Below are 17,089 nucleotides of genomic sequence, written 5' to 3'. Positions count from 1 at the left end.
TACCTCATCTCACATAAAACCAGAATCCCACAAAGCACAGGTAGAAGGAAGTGAGAAAATGATCCTCATCCCCTTTAGTAAATGCCCAAAGGAAAACCACGAGGCGTGAGAAAGAACTAAAAACACCCATGGGAGACCACATCACATCAAAAAGGATATTATGCGAGTAATAGTAAGATGGGACGAACAACTCCATTTGATAGGACAACAATAGTACATATACTACTTACACTGGAAAACCACCATGCAGGATGAACAAACAGTACAGTAAATGAAAGAAGCTACATCTTGCAAATGTTTGGCCCTTCTGCCAAATGACTGGAAAAAAGCCACATATGAAGAAAGCATGATAATGGATGGATGACATAAACATGAGTGTCAGAGATAAAAGAAGGGGGACAACATCAAAACCCAGTGTAGAACTAAATGAACACAATATATAGTGGTCTGAATTGTGGCAAAGACACTTGGAAGGAGAGGAATAGGAAAATATGAATATAGGTACCAACCTGTCCAACTTTAACTGAGGGCACTGACTGCTCTCACCAAAGGATGAGGAACAAAAGAACAAAATTAGGGAAAATGTGTATTAAGATGAGTGGCAAAAATTTTCAAATCTGAGATATCTCACTAAGCATATAACCTTTTAAAAATATGATAATCCAAAGACCAGTACCTAACGAGAATCATACTGAGATAAAATAACAAATCTGTAAGTAGAACATCAGGAATATGACATGTTAAGAAAGTGATGTGATGGCTGTGGGTCTAATGTAGAAGATACAATATTGAAAAACAGAGGTCTCTTGTTGAGTGTTCCCTTGCCTGGTGATGTACAGGACCATCACAGAACTGTCAGAGTAGGCCATTACCAACTAGTTTTGAAGTAAATCTCAAACAGAAAGAAGAAGTTCAAAAATACCAATATGAAGAGAGGACTTAATACAACACTCCAAAATCTTCTGAATGTCAAGATATGCCAGCCAACCGCAAAGACAAGCATCCAAATTCAGGAGACATTCTGGATGAGGAAAAAACACTCACAGTAGTATTGTATAAACTCAACCACCAGGTGAAATCAGTCTCGAAAGGTAAGAATGGCATCTAAGAGATCCCGAACAAGATGCCTTTAGTCTATCAAAATTCACTGAAAATTGTACACGTGATCATAACCAAGAGGAATGACAACTTATAAAAGAAGCCCACTTCCCAAAAATAGAGAGAACCTTTTCCACAGTATAAGAAAAGTATGATGAGATGCTGCTCATACATTTAGAGCAAACAACAGATGCTCAAACAACCAGAACTGGGAAGGGATTAGAAGAGGGGTGAGGTGAAACACAGGAACAGATTGATGGGATAAGTGAAGGACATGGATGAGAGGGAAGTATGCAGATGGAATGGCTCAACCTTTAACTCAACAAGTCAAGGATACCTCTGAATACCTCTTTTTGCAAAATATGTGCCATGCATAAGTCACACAATGCCAGGGCCAAAGAGGATAGGCATGCCATTGCAGGGAAAATGAGATTCCAAGTAACTTTTGAAAACCACTTCAGGGGAACAATGAACAACCTCAGAAAAAAAGGTGAAGGGATGATGAGGGTAGAAGAAGGGCAGTCAGAGTAAGATTAGGACAGAAAGCTGTGGATGGGAAAAGTTACATGAAGTATCAGGGTTTGATCCCCACAAAGAGAAAAGTGACTCCAAATATGGAAGGTTGGAATGATGATAAACAAAAGCATACCATGCACAGTATATGGAGGGGGTGTCAAGGCATAATAATCTCCCAACATAACTGCTCCCAAAAAAAACTTGTAAGAACCCCAATATAAGGGAAAGGAGGAAACATTAAATAATGACCCAACAGTTCTTTCCCAAGAAGAGCTGGGATGGAACCATATGAAACAAGAGATAAGGTCAGAACAGAACATACCTGATTAATCAATTCTGCAAAAGAGGAAAGAGGTCAGGGCAATTCCTTAAAATGACATGTGATTGATAGGCATGTTCAGAATGGACAAAAAAAAAGATTATTTAAATCCTTATCTTCCTGATCACTCAAATCCTGAACATGAATGAAAGGACAAACACCAGGTGGCTTTGAGTGTTGCATGAAATTTGTCAACTCCAGCTGTCACATCACAGGCTGATAATTGGGGATCTGACCAGGTTGACATGGTCAGTAAATCTGCTGCAGCAGTAACATGGGCATAAAATTAGCCACTGTTGTGTACCCAACAATATTTTCTTCAAAGAAACCAAAGATTTATTATTTTTAAACAGCAAAATTCAATTTGACACTTGTTTTCATGAGTTATGACACTAATCAATTAATCTAAATAAACTTGAAATAACTGAAAACATGAGAAATAATGGCATTAGTTTGACTATTTGGATAGTTCAATAATCTGAAAGAGTAATAATTAAAAACATTAAATTTTGATATGTTGATTATTTTTGTGACATTGATTAATTTTAATCCTAATTAATTATTTCAATTAATCAAGTTAGTCATTCAGATTTAACCCTTTCAGGTACAGAAGTTGCTCTTGGCAGCCTCAGTTCTTTATGACATTTGAGTCCTAGGAACCACATTACTAATGCCTAGTGTGCACAGAATCTCACCTCTTTTGTATTTGTACAACAAAGCAATATCATGCACATATTAATGGGTTACCTTGTCATTTTGAATCCAGAAAGAATACAACTTACTTGAAACACAGCAAGAACTGAATCTTAATAGAGATGGCCATCCCTTTTTCTATTTAGCATATTATCAGACAGATATTATCCTGTATATGATGCTGCCTACTCTAGCTGACCACAGACAATTATGGAAAGTTTAAAACCACATAATCTGCTTCAATCTTTTCCCCCACATCAATTAGACTCTTTTGCAACAAGTTTTAGTCTTTGCAATCTGTTGTAATGTACTGAATTCTTTCAATTATCTGTATTTTGTAACACAAACATCGGTTTTTATATTTTGTATGAGATTAGATCAGTAGCAGTTGCAAAGAGCACAGACATTCTTATATAGTTTCTAATAATAGGAAATTATGGGTTAGTAAATACCATGCATGGTAGCTTCAACTATTTAAATATATGACCATTTATTTATTCTATAACCCAATTTAATTTTATGAGAAGCATAGAAATACTGTGTTTCTTTTGAAGATGCTAGTCACAGCTCTTTTGTTTAAAGAGTGCCATTTGGGTTTTCAGACCATCTGGATTTTTGTATGAATAAAATACAATGCATCACTAAGTTCTCTATCTATATGCAACTGTCTCCACATTTCAATAAAGTGCAAGTGGATACAAACATCATTGCTTTGACAAGTGGCCACTGCTTATGCATACTATAACTTTGCATATAAAATGCATATTGACTACATATACATATAAGTAAGAGAAAGATTTTTCTATGAATATAATGACTATTTGTTTTAAACAGTTCATGTGGAAAGTAATTTTCCTGCTAAGATTAAAAATACTTTTTTCATCTTAAAAATTACAATTTTTGTTTGTATAATTCCTAAAACCTACTAAATACATTCAAAATGTTTGTTTTCAGTAAAACTTTATCTGTTATTTTCTCTAATATAACCCTATGCAAGGTTGGTCAATTTGACCACCAAAAAGTAATTGAACTTCCCCTCTTTTTCTTTCTGGAATGACTTCAAACTATAACATGAAACTATACTTAATTATAATTAAATTTTATTGTTTTATTGCCCTTTGAACCATGTCTAACTACTTCTAGCTGTTTATGTGCATGTCTTATGAAACATTATTATACTACTATTAATTATTTTACCTAATCTAATCTTAACCAACTTAAAGAGGTTCCTCATTTTATATTTTAGATACTTTTATTATAATAAATAAACATGAGGTTCCTCATTTTACATTTTAGTTACTTTCATTATAATAAATAAACATGAAATCAAGAAATGAAGTACTTAGCCGAGTATTTTTTCAAAACTAGTTATTACCTTTCTTATGGCAATGATGCTTGTACTAACAGAAAGACTGACAATTCTCCATTCAGAAAATAATGTAATATAATGTGTCATTTGACAGATAAAAACCTTGGATTTCTATTGGTTATAAATAATATAGAATTAAACATAAGAGAGATCTATTAACAAACACTAAAAGACAGGATGTGGCAAGAGGAGTTTGATTTTCTCTTTGACAGCTCTATAAACACACAAACTTTAAAGCTATAGAAATTATGGCTTATCTGAGCAATGATGATTATGTAGTCAGTAATTTACATTTAATTTCATACTTATTAAAAGGGTGATGGATAAAATAAGAGAAGAGGACATGCTTGGAGCCAATGTGTCACACTAGGGAAAATTCAGGATTTTTTTTTTAAATACTAACTTATAAAACTAAAACTTCTATAGTATTAAAAAATGGATTATTAGCTACTTTTTTATGTATTAACTGGTATAAAATAAACAAAAAGTAGTTTAATAAAATTTTGAATGTAAGCTATTAAAACTTCTTGACATGCACAGTAACGAATAGCTGTTGTAAGAGAGCTAATAGAGAATATTGTAAAGTGTGCCAGTATTCTCTGTGTAGAGATGGCACAGATGCTCATATTAAAGCAATACAAAAGTCATCTGGATTTCCTGTTTTTACATGTTATCAGAAGCTAGTTATGAAGAGCTACCTGGCAGACTCACTATCTTTGGTGTACACCCTTGTGCAAATTAATTGAAACAAGATGGAAAATTACGATTTTTTCAATTTTTTGCGTTTTATTTCTGAGAATCCAAAAATTACTCACAAATTAATACATGATATGACCGCTTTTATTTTCCAGAAGATCATTAATCTGCTTTTGTATCGACTCCATGAGTTGACTGCAATCTTTACTAATTTTTGGATCACGGTATCACACCTCAATTATGGCCTCAATTAGCTTATCTTTCATAGTACAGTCTTTTCCCTGAAGTCTTTCTTTACAAATCACTCAAAGATTTCCAATAGGATTTAAGTCCAGAGAGTTTCCAGGCCAGTACAACACCTTTATTCGTGTTGTAGTCATAAAATTCTTCACAAGTTTCGATGTGTCGCACAGAGCCAGATTCATCTGGAAATCTCTTTTTCAATTCTGGAACGACTCTTCTCTGCAAAACTTCGATGTACTGTGGTCCTCACATCATACCTTCTATGACGCTATAGTAGCTGAAAAAGCCCCAAAACATCTTCTTCAAGGGATGTTTTACGAACTGACTGATGTGAGATTCTCGAAGTTTCTCACCTTCTTTAACCCTGTACGAAGAAATGCGTCTCGTCACTGAATCACACCTTCCTCCATTGTTCTTGCATCCAGTTCTTGTACTTCAGACCCCATTGATACTGTTTTTTCTTCATTGAGTTGGTAAAAGTTGTTTTTTGACTGATCTACTTGCTTTTCTAATGCAATTTCGAATGACGTAATATTCTTCAAATTTTCGTCATATATCCCAAAAATAGATTGACTGTACTGCAAAACACAGCTAATGACATCATCTGTGTGAAAAAATGACTATTAAAGGAAATCAGCGGGTCCAGCGAGCCTACACTGGCCGCCATGCTGAAAATATTGTAAAATGACTATTTGTTTCAATTAATTTGCACAAGGGTGTACATGCCAGTTTTCAGCAATACAAAATGTCTTAGATCCAAAACAGGTAAACAGCTTCATATTTTCACATTAATTATTACAACTAATTTCACCAGGTTTGTCAGCAGGCTTTGCTTAAAATGTCTAGATGTCTACCCTCTAGCTAAATATTGAAAAATGTTGCTACATCAGCAGTTTAATTTTAAATGGCTATGGTAGCTGACAATCAGGTCAAAGAGACCAACATGGTTTTGCCAACATCCCCAAATCATGAAAAAAATGTGATCAGGGTTAATCCATTACCACCAGATGGTAATACTAGCAGTAGGTCATTAAAGCAACAGAAGCAGTTTTAATTATTTCTTCCAAGATAGTGTGGTTGGGTTCAACCTTCTACCAATATACAGAGAAGTATCAATGTCATAAGCACAAACAAGAACAATGTTATTCATGGGTCAGGTTATATGTAACAAGCCTGTTACCAGCAAGTTACTTCAGTTTTGACTTTTGGGAGAGACATACCAATAAGCTATTGATTTACTTTGAAAGACTTCAGATCATAAGGTAAGAAAGACTAAAACTTATTCTGTAAAAAGCACCATGCTTTTTAAAACAAATTTTTATTACGATTATGTTCAGATGTGTATTCAAAACTCCAAACTACTTGGTGCATTCTTCTTAGGAGACTTGTATGTATTCATCAGTTTTATCTCTCTCTCTCTCAGAAAAAAAAACTACCAAACACAGCACTAACTTATTAAAGTTTCATGAGGCATATTCAGGATGTGCTGACTTCTAATTTACACTGCTTGAATGAAATGCCAGTTAGCAGGATATAAAAGATTCTTTTACCTTTCTTTTTGTTTTGTGTATGCATGATTTATGTCTTATCACTTGTAAGTTGTTTTCATTTCATGGTAGTTTTCTCTGGTAAGGTGAATTGTTGCAGAAAAATCATTACTACAGTCTTTTATGTCTTCAGACTTAATTAGCACAGAAGCTGGCAAAATTTAGATACTCCTCTTAAAACCAGTTAAGTAGATGATTCATTTACTCATGGAGAAAACCCCATAAAAATGTATTGCACAACAACTTTTTTAACAAGAAGACCAAGAACTGAATGATGGCAATCACTGAAACCACACATGAAATCTTTATTAGAATTTCTTTCAAAACAGCAACAAATTAGTAACTGAACCACAAATATAAAACAACAACAATTAAGAACAAATTAATAATTACTTTAAATATTCATATGGGCTATTGTCATTAATGATGACAATGGTTAATGTATTACTACCACAACCTTACTGCAAGTCCACAGCTTAATAATTACATCTAAATACTTTACTAAAAGAAAATTTCTTTCATACACATATTTCCAAGTATTCCTACATCAAGTGCAATGGTTTACAGTCAACATTAAAAAACATTTTAAATTTCAAAGAAGATAAAATTAAATTGTTTATACTAACCTTTCATTATCCTTCCTAATGTAAGTTTGTGGTCCAACTTCTACTCTAGTTACATTTGATGTTTGGTCCAGAACATGGAGGTAGTAAAATGGTGGAATACGATAAATGCTACTATCATCAGACTGCCCCTTTGAATATACTTTTGATCCAGCCATCTCAGCAAAAACTGTGGACAAAATTTATTGAAAATATCTATTTAAAATTCAGAAAAGAACAGAAAAAGTTAAAATGTATTTCCAATAGGTACTTACCTCCGCTCCCAATATCAGCTATTCTTGTTCAGTGTTGCACTCTATTTGTAAACTTTCTCTTTATGTATGACACAAGACTATTGTTCCTCCCTGTTAGAATTGGAAAATTCCAACAAGACTTTCATGTAAATCATTATGCATTACTTTTCAAACAACAGAAGCATGACATGCTCACTGCATGTGATTCTCTCTACACTCCTCTATCAAACCTTTACTTCAAAGTTTTGCTGAAGATGTGAACACTAGGGAAATGGGGAGGAAGGGTGGGAAGTATGAAGTACTCCTGAACATGAGAGAGAGAGATTCAGAGATCAGAGTAGAGGAACCACACCACTTCTGAGCTAGGTACTCTTCACATGTAGAAATTTGTAAAACACTTAGGCAGAAATTGTGAAGTTTAAGAGTTGCTATGGCATATCAGACCTCACTCAGCAAGTTAACCACATTCAAAACATTCTCTATGCAGTACAGACATCCACAAACATTGAGGATTAAGAGCTGCACTAATTCCTGGGTACAACACAAGGATCAGCATCCTACAACAATCCAAGAATCGCCATTTGGCATCAAGAGGATGAATTCAACTTGTGTGAGGGCTTATGTTGGTTGGTTCACTTCAAGCCAACACCTCAATGCTTTGGAACCCAAGTCCCTGTGAAGGTAGGTTGACAGCTTCAAATCAAAAGGGGCAAATTGCATGTGTGATGGATCAACTGAAGTGGTGGCAGGTATTGTTAAACATGTAAATAGAAGAAAGAGATCATGTTATCCAAGATGATGATGGATCAATTCCTGTGATAATGTAAATAGTATCAGGAAACCACATCAACAAGGAAAGTAATGGATCAACTTCTATGATCTCATTTATAGTGTCAGGAGGCCACATCATCCAGGAAGGTGACAGATCAGCTCCTGTGATTGTGCATATAGAGTGAGGAGGCCATGTCATCTAGGAAGGAGACAGTTCCACTTCTGTGATAGCAGAAATAGTATCATGAGGCCAAGTCCACCACACTGCATCTACAGCAGCAGAATACCACCATCCTATTCTAAACTTAATGGTTATAGTCAACTGTTTAATTAAAGCCATTCACAAGGAAGCCTCCATGGTCCACCACCTCAACAGTAGAGAAATGATAAGTAGTAAAGACTCCCATACTCTACTCAAAGAAGAGGGGAGGTGCAAATGCACTGGAGAGTCCATAGGACCAACATCACTAAAGACAGTGCAATGGGTGACCATGATACTCTACTCTAAAAAGCAAACCATACCAAGTTCTTCACTAAAAGGATGGGAAGCTATCCCCTTCTATTCTACCCATGCAGTCCATAGGTGGTACAGTTCAGAACAAACTTGTTTGTGAAGAAATTATTGCTAGGTGGATAACCTTCCAGTGATTTTGTGGAACACCTCATCTATATGGTGACTGTGTGGAGCCATAGACAAGAGCATGTGATCAATAAGGTGTACAGTGTGGATTTTGTTGTTATTGTATACCTGGTCAGGCAACTTCTACCATAGAGTAGGATCAATAGGAAAAAGAGGGAATAAAGAAAGGTCTTTGAAAAAAAGATAAAGGAATAAAACTTAATAGTTAAAGTTGCACCAAAGTCTGTAGTACAGCCACAGGTGGAAGATAAAACCTAGATGCAGATGAAAGCACAATGTGATGAATTTAATGGAAGATGAACATAATGGACTTGATTCACATACCAGCTTGGAAAATTTCCTCCAACAGATAGAAAGGCAAGAAGCATGGGAAAATGTGAGATGACGAATTTGATGAGGAGACACAGAGAACAAGGTATGGGAGGAAGCAAGTAGAGGAGAGGAGTAAGCCAAATGAACCAGAAGGTGAGCTTAATTTGTAGGATAGAAGAAGAATGATCACAAAGGAAGAAGGACTGCCAGAAAAATTAAAGGCAGTTGTGTGTACCCTGAAGGGTAAATGTACATTTAGTATAATACTATAGTGCTTTGATGAGACACAGCAGTCTACTGGGATCTAGATTCCGGTAAAGATAGGATGTAGAAGGTGGGGAAATAGGAGAAAAGAATGAACAACCTTCTTGAGCTATTACTATCTTGGGAAGAAAAGAATGATTATGATAAAAGAAACTATAGGGAGGATGAGAAAGGGTGTGTAAAACATCAATGGCAAATAAATTAGATTAGCAACATCCACTTGTCAAAAGGAGAAGGAAATAGGTCCTAAGAGTCAAATGAAACAAGGAGTGCAAGGAAAGTGGTTAAGACAGAGGGAAAGTCAGGACATGGAGGACCACATTAATGTCCCAATCCAAAAGGGGAGGATGCCTTGAAGGCTTCTGTATCTGGAAGAAATACACAAGCATAGTAAGAAAAGGTGAACTAAAAACCCTAAAGTATTTGTAAAAATGGAAGATGTAGGAGAGTACTGCCTTTTAACCAGAAATCAAAGAGACCAAAGACCAACAGTCAAAGGGTTGGTGAAGTAATTCCATCCCTGAGCCAATGAAGGCTTGACAGCAGGATATTTCCTGCCAACAGATCCACAGTGGAAAACATCCCACTTGCATTGGTAAACTTTCATGAATGATGGACAAATGGCAGCAGCTGACAGGGTGGCAACTTGAAGCATGAAGCCAAATCTCCTTGCCAAGGACAGGACAAAAGTAATGCATTAAGATGTAAGATAGGGAGTTTGGGATGAAGAGATGGGGATCAAGGTTGACACAGAAGAGAGAGAAATAGTGAAAAGGAACAGGAGGCAAGAGAAGTAAACATTACAGCCTTGGAAACCATTGTTGCAGGCCAATAGGGTGCAACAAGGAAGATCTGAAAAGGAGTGAAATGTACCAGAGAAATCAACAAATGAAGTAAACTCATAAAAGTTTTTAAAATACCAATCCTGATAAAGGCATTAACAGCCAGAGACTGAGGATGTGAGACAGGTGATCAAAAAAGGGACAAGACCCATGGCAAATGGATCCAAGTGGATAGAGTCCCATATGTGGCAAAGGTCACTGAAAATGATCAAATCTAATGACCACTCTGTGGGATAGATTTTGTCTAGATATGCAGGACGATCCACTGCAAGATTGAAAGTACTCAGCACATGAAATGCAAAAAGACAAAAATTGTGTATCTGTGCACAATACAGAAGATTAAAGTTCAGGAAACAAAGATCTATGGACCTGGTACCCCCTTGGTAATTGATTGAGCTACAACCATAATGTTGTCAAGATGAACTATCACTAGACAAAAATAGGCAAGAGAAAGGAGTAAAGATAATGCCTAACAACCAGTAAGAAATTTGAGAACATTAACAAACATGATGAATTTGTTCACATACCAAAGGCCCAAAACTTTGTGGTGATCGACCATAGCCTCTATCTCTGAAAGAAGTGTCCATGAACAGATGGACATCCTGACGTGGAGGAGGAAGTGGCACATCTACTGACATATGGGCTTTGGCAAACCACCACAGAAGATCAAATCTCATGGAAGGAGGAAGGAGCAAGGTGCTACTGGTTGTGAAATGTCCACTGCATTGATCTCACAAGGGCATGACCAAGAGGGTATATGTGGTCATGGAAGGTCACATATCTAAAAGTGATGGAACCTCTCAAGCACCAGGTAGTCACTGGTACTGGTGATGACAGATGATACATTGTAGATGACCTCAGCAGATTGGAAGTAATGGGAGAAGGAAGGACAGGAGACAGAAATAGCTCAAGACAAATGGGCCTCAAATGTTGTATGGGTGGATAGTTGCTGAGCAGATGTTACCCATGTCTCAATATTGTTAGATGCCATGTCAAAAACACAATGTTGAAATAAAAGAGCAAGATGCTAGTTCTTGAGGTAAGTGGAGTATAAATTAACTTGAACCAGAAAAGAATTCCTACCAATAAGGTCCCAACAGCAAAGAAACCACATGAGTAATGACAGAGCCAAGAAAGAAATATGGGCCAAATGAAAAGGTGAAGGGTACTGGCAGAAAATCCCTTGGTATTTCTGTGGAGATCCTCTGAGAGGAAATGGATGGAAGACAGATACTGAGGAGGGTAATAATGGTAGCACAAAGGCATGAATATTGGGCATGGGTGAGGATATTCTGCCTGATGTTAAGCTAGGACATACTAATCAGAGGCTTGCAAAGGGTGTGGCAAACTGTTATCTTCACTAACTGGGAGAGATAGTGAGCAGCATGGACCTGAACATCAGGAGAAAGAGGATAAACCAAAAAGGTTTGAGAACAGTGCTTATGTAACAAAGAAGGACATGGAAAATAAGATATAGAGGAAAGAAACAAAACATCACAAACCTGAGATACAAAATCCGTAAAGGCTAAAGAAGGCCTACTAGAATATTCAAATTGGAATTGGGGAAAAAAAATATGTCATAGTAAGGAGAACCAAAATAATCTCCCTACTGAAGAACATCAGTTGATGCAGAAGGAGCATGAGCAAATTTATGGTGATCAAAGTATCATTCAGTCTCCCAGTGGACAAATAAAAAAGATTCAAAATCAGGTTATTTGCATCCTAAGGCCTGAGACAGATGATTTGTTATCAGTGTAGCCCCTGAAGTTGTAACACTGATTACCAAATTCGTAATTTACTACACTGCATAAAAAAACTGTTCAGAAAAGTGGGTAGAAAAACAGTAACAGACAACCAAATATGAAAACCACTTCAAACAAGGTTCAAAATGTGTCACATAATAAATCATGAAACACAAAAAAAAACATCTGTACTTGAAAGCTGCCAAATGAGAAGTGAAAGTTCAGTAGATGAGTGTAGAGAGAATCATATGTGTCACTGAGCTTGTCATGCTATCATTGGTTAAGAAATGACACAAGATGGTTTGCATGAGAATCATGTTGGAATATTCTTGTGAGAGGAGGTACGTACCATACTGAAAGTCAGTATTCATTTCATTTAAACTTTGTCTACACTTATTCAACAAAATGAATTGTAATTAACAATAGAGAAATAATAACCATTTAACATTATTTTATGAATAATTTAGGCAAAGTCTTCATAATGAACAAGTCTGAAATGAGCAACAACTGCACTATTCAGAGTGACACTCATTTTGTTCAACCAATTACCATGTTACAAAAATGTAGAAAAAAATAAAGCAAATGATAACATGCAATTTTAATGTTTGGCAAACTAATAAACAAAAATAGTTTTAACTACTGCCAATTAAAGGTAGAAACAATCTTACATTTATAGAAGTTTATATAAGTCAAAAACTAAAATTAGTTGTTGAATTAACCTGACGGTTCAATTATAAATAATCTTAACAGGTAAAATATTCTCTACCAATATATAAATTATCAATTGCTGTAGTGAATTTTGTTTTCATTATTAATGTAAGCTAAAAATAACAAGTAGTAATTTCATTTTTTTATCTTCAATTCTTATTGTTTGTCCTCAAAACCAATGTGTAAAATATTTTGAAGAAGGTGGATATGTATGTAAAGATTATTAGGTCAAATCATTAACAAATTGAACCTTCTCATAATATTAAGTGTTCAAATACTCTAAGTCAGTATTTGAGATAAATAATAATATTCACAAGAAGGAACAACTTTCTGTTTTCTTTCAAAGTTTAAAAGTAACATTCTGCATCACATCATGATGATAGACTACAATATATTGCATCATGTAGCATACATACAATATGTGATTAGCAATACTAAAAAAAAAAAGACTATTTTCAAAAAATTGTAGTATTAACAGTAGAAATAAATGACCTTATAACCACAAAATGTTGTTATTTAATTAGACACTCAAAATATCACTTTACATCTTCTTCAGAAGTCTTCACTAAAACACAAATTGAAATTGAGCCTCAAGTGATCATTTATTTCTAGTATTAATATGTTTTCTGTATACCAATACACAATTAAATTAAATAAAAAATAGTAGTCACATAATAATGTGGTACACAGAACAGCCACCTTTTTAAGAGTTTCCAAATTATATAAAAAAAAACATTGAGAATTCAACACTTCACAAATTTGCTAACTTGTTTATAATTTGTCTAGTGTTCTTCTCTCTGTATTATAATAAACAATATTACAGTAACAAAATATTTTCATATGATAATTTTTTTAAAGATGATCACAGTAATTACGAACTTAAGAAAAAAATTAGCAAGTATAAAGAATGATAAGGCTCCTGATTGTAATAACATTTCACAAAGGTTTGAAGGAGGTTAAGGAGTGGGTATTTGAGCTACTTACTGATATGTTTTGCAAATCCGTGAATAGTGTGCAAGTGCCAGAATATTGAAAGTTGGCTAGTTACCTCTCTTTTCAAGCAAGTTGATAAAACTGTCCAAGTATATACAAGCCTACTACTCTTATACTTATAGGAAAACTTTTTCAAAACTCTGATCAAAGATGCTTTGCAAATTCATTGAACAGAGCTTAAAATTTTATGGATAGTCAACATTTTAATTGCTATGTGCTGTAATATGATTTGTGTGTGTGTTTTTAGCCCAAAGATACACAATGGAATAGCTGCACTCTGTCCATTACAAGGATTTGAATTTTAAAGTTATAAGGATATTCCCAAAACAATATGAAGAGAGAACACCTGCTTAAAATTTTGAAAAAACAGGCTAGGCTCCAATAAGATTGCTTTATGTTGTTAATATCATTGAATATTGGATTAAGTTGCCCTAGGGCAGTAGTGGAAGCTGCAGAACTTTACAGGAGTTTAAGTGAGGAATCAATCACAATTAAAAGATGCAATTAGTTTTTCTTTTCTTCATGAGGAATTGAATGTTTCCTTGATGTCTATATGCTATATTATTTACATATTCTTAAAGTACTTTAACCACTTCAATGATATCATTTCTATGTAACTCAGTTTCTTGTGTTTTATAAGATATAAAGTATTAGATTAATCATAAACTTCAAGATACTCAGTTATTATATTAATAAAAGATGTGTTACCACAAACATATATACTTGTGTTGTATTTACTTAAATCCTAACATTCTTATGAAGCTTTAAAACCTGCTTTATTTCTCCAATAAGATGGTAATCTCATGAATAAATTTACAATTGGAGCAGTAGAAACTAACTTTACATGAGTTTAACTGTTTAAAAAAATGAATATCAATATTTAGGGGTCCAGAACCAGATTTTTTTTTGTTTGTTGAGGGTCAGGATATCCTTGATGGATATAGGCTAAATTACCTTTTATGTCCTATAATTTAAAAACAATATTGTAAAATTAATATTTTTAACGAAAATTTATTATAAAAATAATTAATGCTGCTCATTGAATGTACCTCTGTTATAGCAAAAGCGTAATAACTTAAGTCCATGAGTTATTACAACTATATTAATAATTTGACTTACGCAGTTTCGTCTTCCCTAAAGATAGTTGAAACTGAACGTCATATTGCTACTCAGTATAACACAACAGTAATTTGACTTCCATTTAAGTTGTAAAACCCTAAAATCCTAATTAGCAGTTTTGTACGTTTAACTGCAGACCTAGTTTGAAGTTTGCCATTTTAATTTAATTAACAATAAATTATTTTTTTATTATTTACACCAAAACCTGTGAAAGTAGCCTAATTTAGTAATTATTGCTGTTAGTGTGAGCTTAAACATCGGCATAATCACTAAATCTAAAAACAACCACTTCGGTACGATGAAAATGAAAACAAAGAAAAAGTGGAAAACTTATAGTCGAAGTTATACTACAAAAAATAGCTGTGTTAAATAGATGTTTTTTTTTATTTTCACAATGATTCGGGCTAGGACGCCCTATAAGCTAGTGTTCAAGCATTTTAATTTAAGGGAAATAAATACATCACAAAATTCGTACCATATTTCATAAACTGATGAAATCCCAACAGACCATCGATTTAACATTAGCCCTTTTTCGTAGTATACCATAAGTTTTTCCACTTTCTTCGTTTCAAATATTGGATTAGTAAAATGAAATAGGTCTTGTATGACTATGTCCTCATTATTACAATATAAGACAGATCTCACCTTAATTTTTCTTATCCTTTACTTTTTAAGTCCAATGAAAAATGCTTCGTTCATATACTATAGGATACGGCGCTATGCTATAATATTATATCACAAGTAGTTAGAACCTGAAAAGTACAGTTACTGTTTATCATTCGTTACTGATAAACAAAAGCCTACTGTATAACTCAATTGTTTGAGTTTCACAACAGTTACATTAAAAATCAAACCGATAACGTTGCAACAGAAAGTGCAATATTTCACAACGTCGCGATAGACCTCAACAATCACTACTCCCTTCCCTCGCCAAGCGCGTAAGGCGTGCGACTCGTAATCCGAAGGTCGCGAATTCGCGCCCGCGTCGCGCTAAACATGCTCGTCCTCCCAGCCTGGGGCGTTATAATGTGTCGGTCAATCCCACTATTCGTTGGTAAAAGAGCACCCCAAGAGTTGGCGGTGGGTGGTGATGACTAGCTGACTTCCCTCTAGTCTTACACTGCTAAATTAGGGACGGCTAGCACAGATAGCCCTCGAGTAGCTTTGTGCGAAATTCCAAAACAAACAAACAAGCGAAATTCCAAAAAACAAACAAACAAAACCCTTCCCTCGCTTAAGTATTATTTTATGAATCATATATAATGCGGATCACTTCTCAGTGTAGCTGTAATAGGTCGTTATAGCAACTTCATGACAACTTAAGAAAAACAGAGAATAATTAATAAAATACTGAATAAAACACTGAAGTAATTATGTATGTATGTTCGCTTATCACTGGCGAATTGCTGGAATGATTGTGAACAAATTTGACATGTAACACTAAAAAATAAGCGACCTTATAACACCAAAATCTAATTTTTATTTAATTAGACACTCAATGTTTTGCTTTACAGTTTTTTCAGAATCGTTCACTGTATCTGTGTTTCAGAGATGCAACCATGTAGGCCTGACCTCCCTGAAAATCTAAGCACACTGATCACATAATACTTTTCAGTTTTTATATAAACTCATTGTTTACTATTTAATAAAAATTTAAAACTTCTAAAATACTATTACACTTGATTTATTTTAATGACCATTTTATTAAAAATTTATAACACTCTCAGCTTTTTCATTTATTGGCCTGCTCTTAAACAAGTTTCTTCACCACTTCCAACCCCGAAAGGCTACATCAGGGGTTCCCAACCTTTTGGCACTCGCGACCCCTTACCTAAAAGTTTAAAACCCATGTGACCCCCTACTTAGGGCTTACTATCAGCAGCTTAATTTTTCTTTTATTTTCTGTGAAGGAGAGGGAAAGAAACATCTAAAAAAAATATTTAAAAATTCTGTAATTATTTATTAGCAAATTAAATCACATTGGTCCAACCTGAATTCACAAAAAGAACATATATTTCTTAAAATAATATTAACATAAGTTTGAACAGCTATCCAACCCAGCTAGTGAGATGCCTGATGCTGCATTTCAGCAGCAAGCTTTGAAATTCGTGGCTGAGTGTTTGTTAGAGCCAGTCTCATGTCATCTCTAACATCCAATCTGTTCCTATTCTTTGTTTTTTATATTGACAAGAGTGGAAAATCCTGCCTCACACAAGTAGGTAGAAGCAAATGGAACAAGGACACGTAAAGCTATCTTGCTGACTTTGGAGTATGACTGATACATAGCGCACCAGAACTGAGTCACGGATTTCACCTTGAAGAGATCACGAGCTGAAGAGTCGTTCCTTAGATCCAGAAATT

The 17,089-nt window shown here is 34.7% G+C and overlaps 1 protein-coding gene across 4 annotated transcripts in view; it reads right to left on the bottom strand.

The window, feature by feature from the left end:
- The window catches only part of LOC143241095 (major vault protein-like), a 49,049-nt gene extending 33,165 nt beyond the window's left edge, over window positions 1-15,884 (bottom strand). For 2 of the 4 annotated variants that reach the window (XM_076484637.1, XM_076484639.1), the window contains exons 1-2: window positions 15,374-15,884; window positions 7,108-7,273 (exon numbers count right to left, since the gene is read on the bottom strand). The gene's annotated coding sequence lies outside the window, so the exon portion shown is untranslated. Of the gene's footprint in view, window positions 1-7,107; window positions 7,274-14,728; window positions 15,052-15,373 lie in introns of those variants that run through there. The other 2 variants (XM_076484638.1, XM_076484640.1) reach the window with 1 other exon arrangement.
- Between the last annotated feature and the right edge of the window lie 1,205 nt (window positions 15,885-17,089).

This window comes from Tachypleus tridentatus, chromosome 13 (genome assembly GCF_004210375.1).
Source record: "Tachypleus tridentatus isolate NWPU-2018 chromosome 13, ASM421037v1, whole genome shotgun sequence".
Classification (NCBI taxonomy): domain Eukaryota; kingdom Metazoa; phylum Arthropoda; class Merostomata; order Xiphosura; family Limulidae; genus Tachypleus; species Tachypleus tridentatus.
This window is presented reverse-complemented; position numbering and strand designations above follow the sequence as displayed.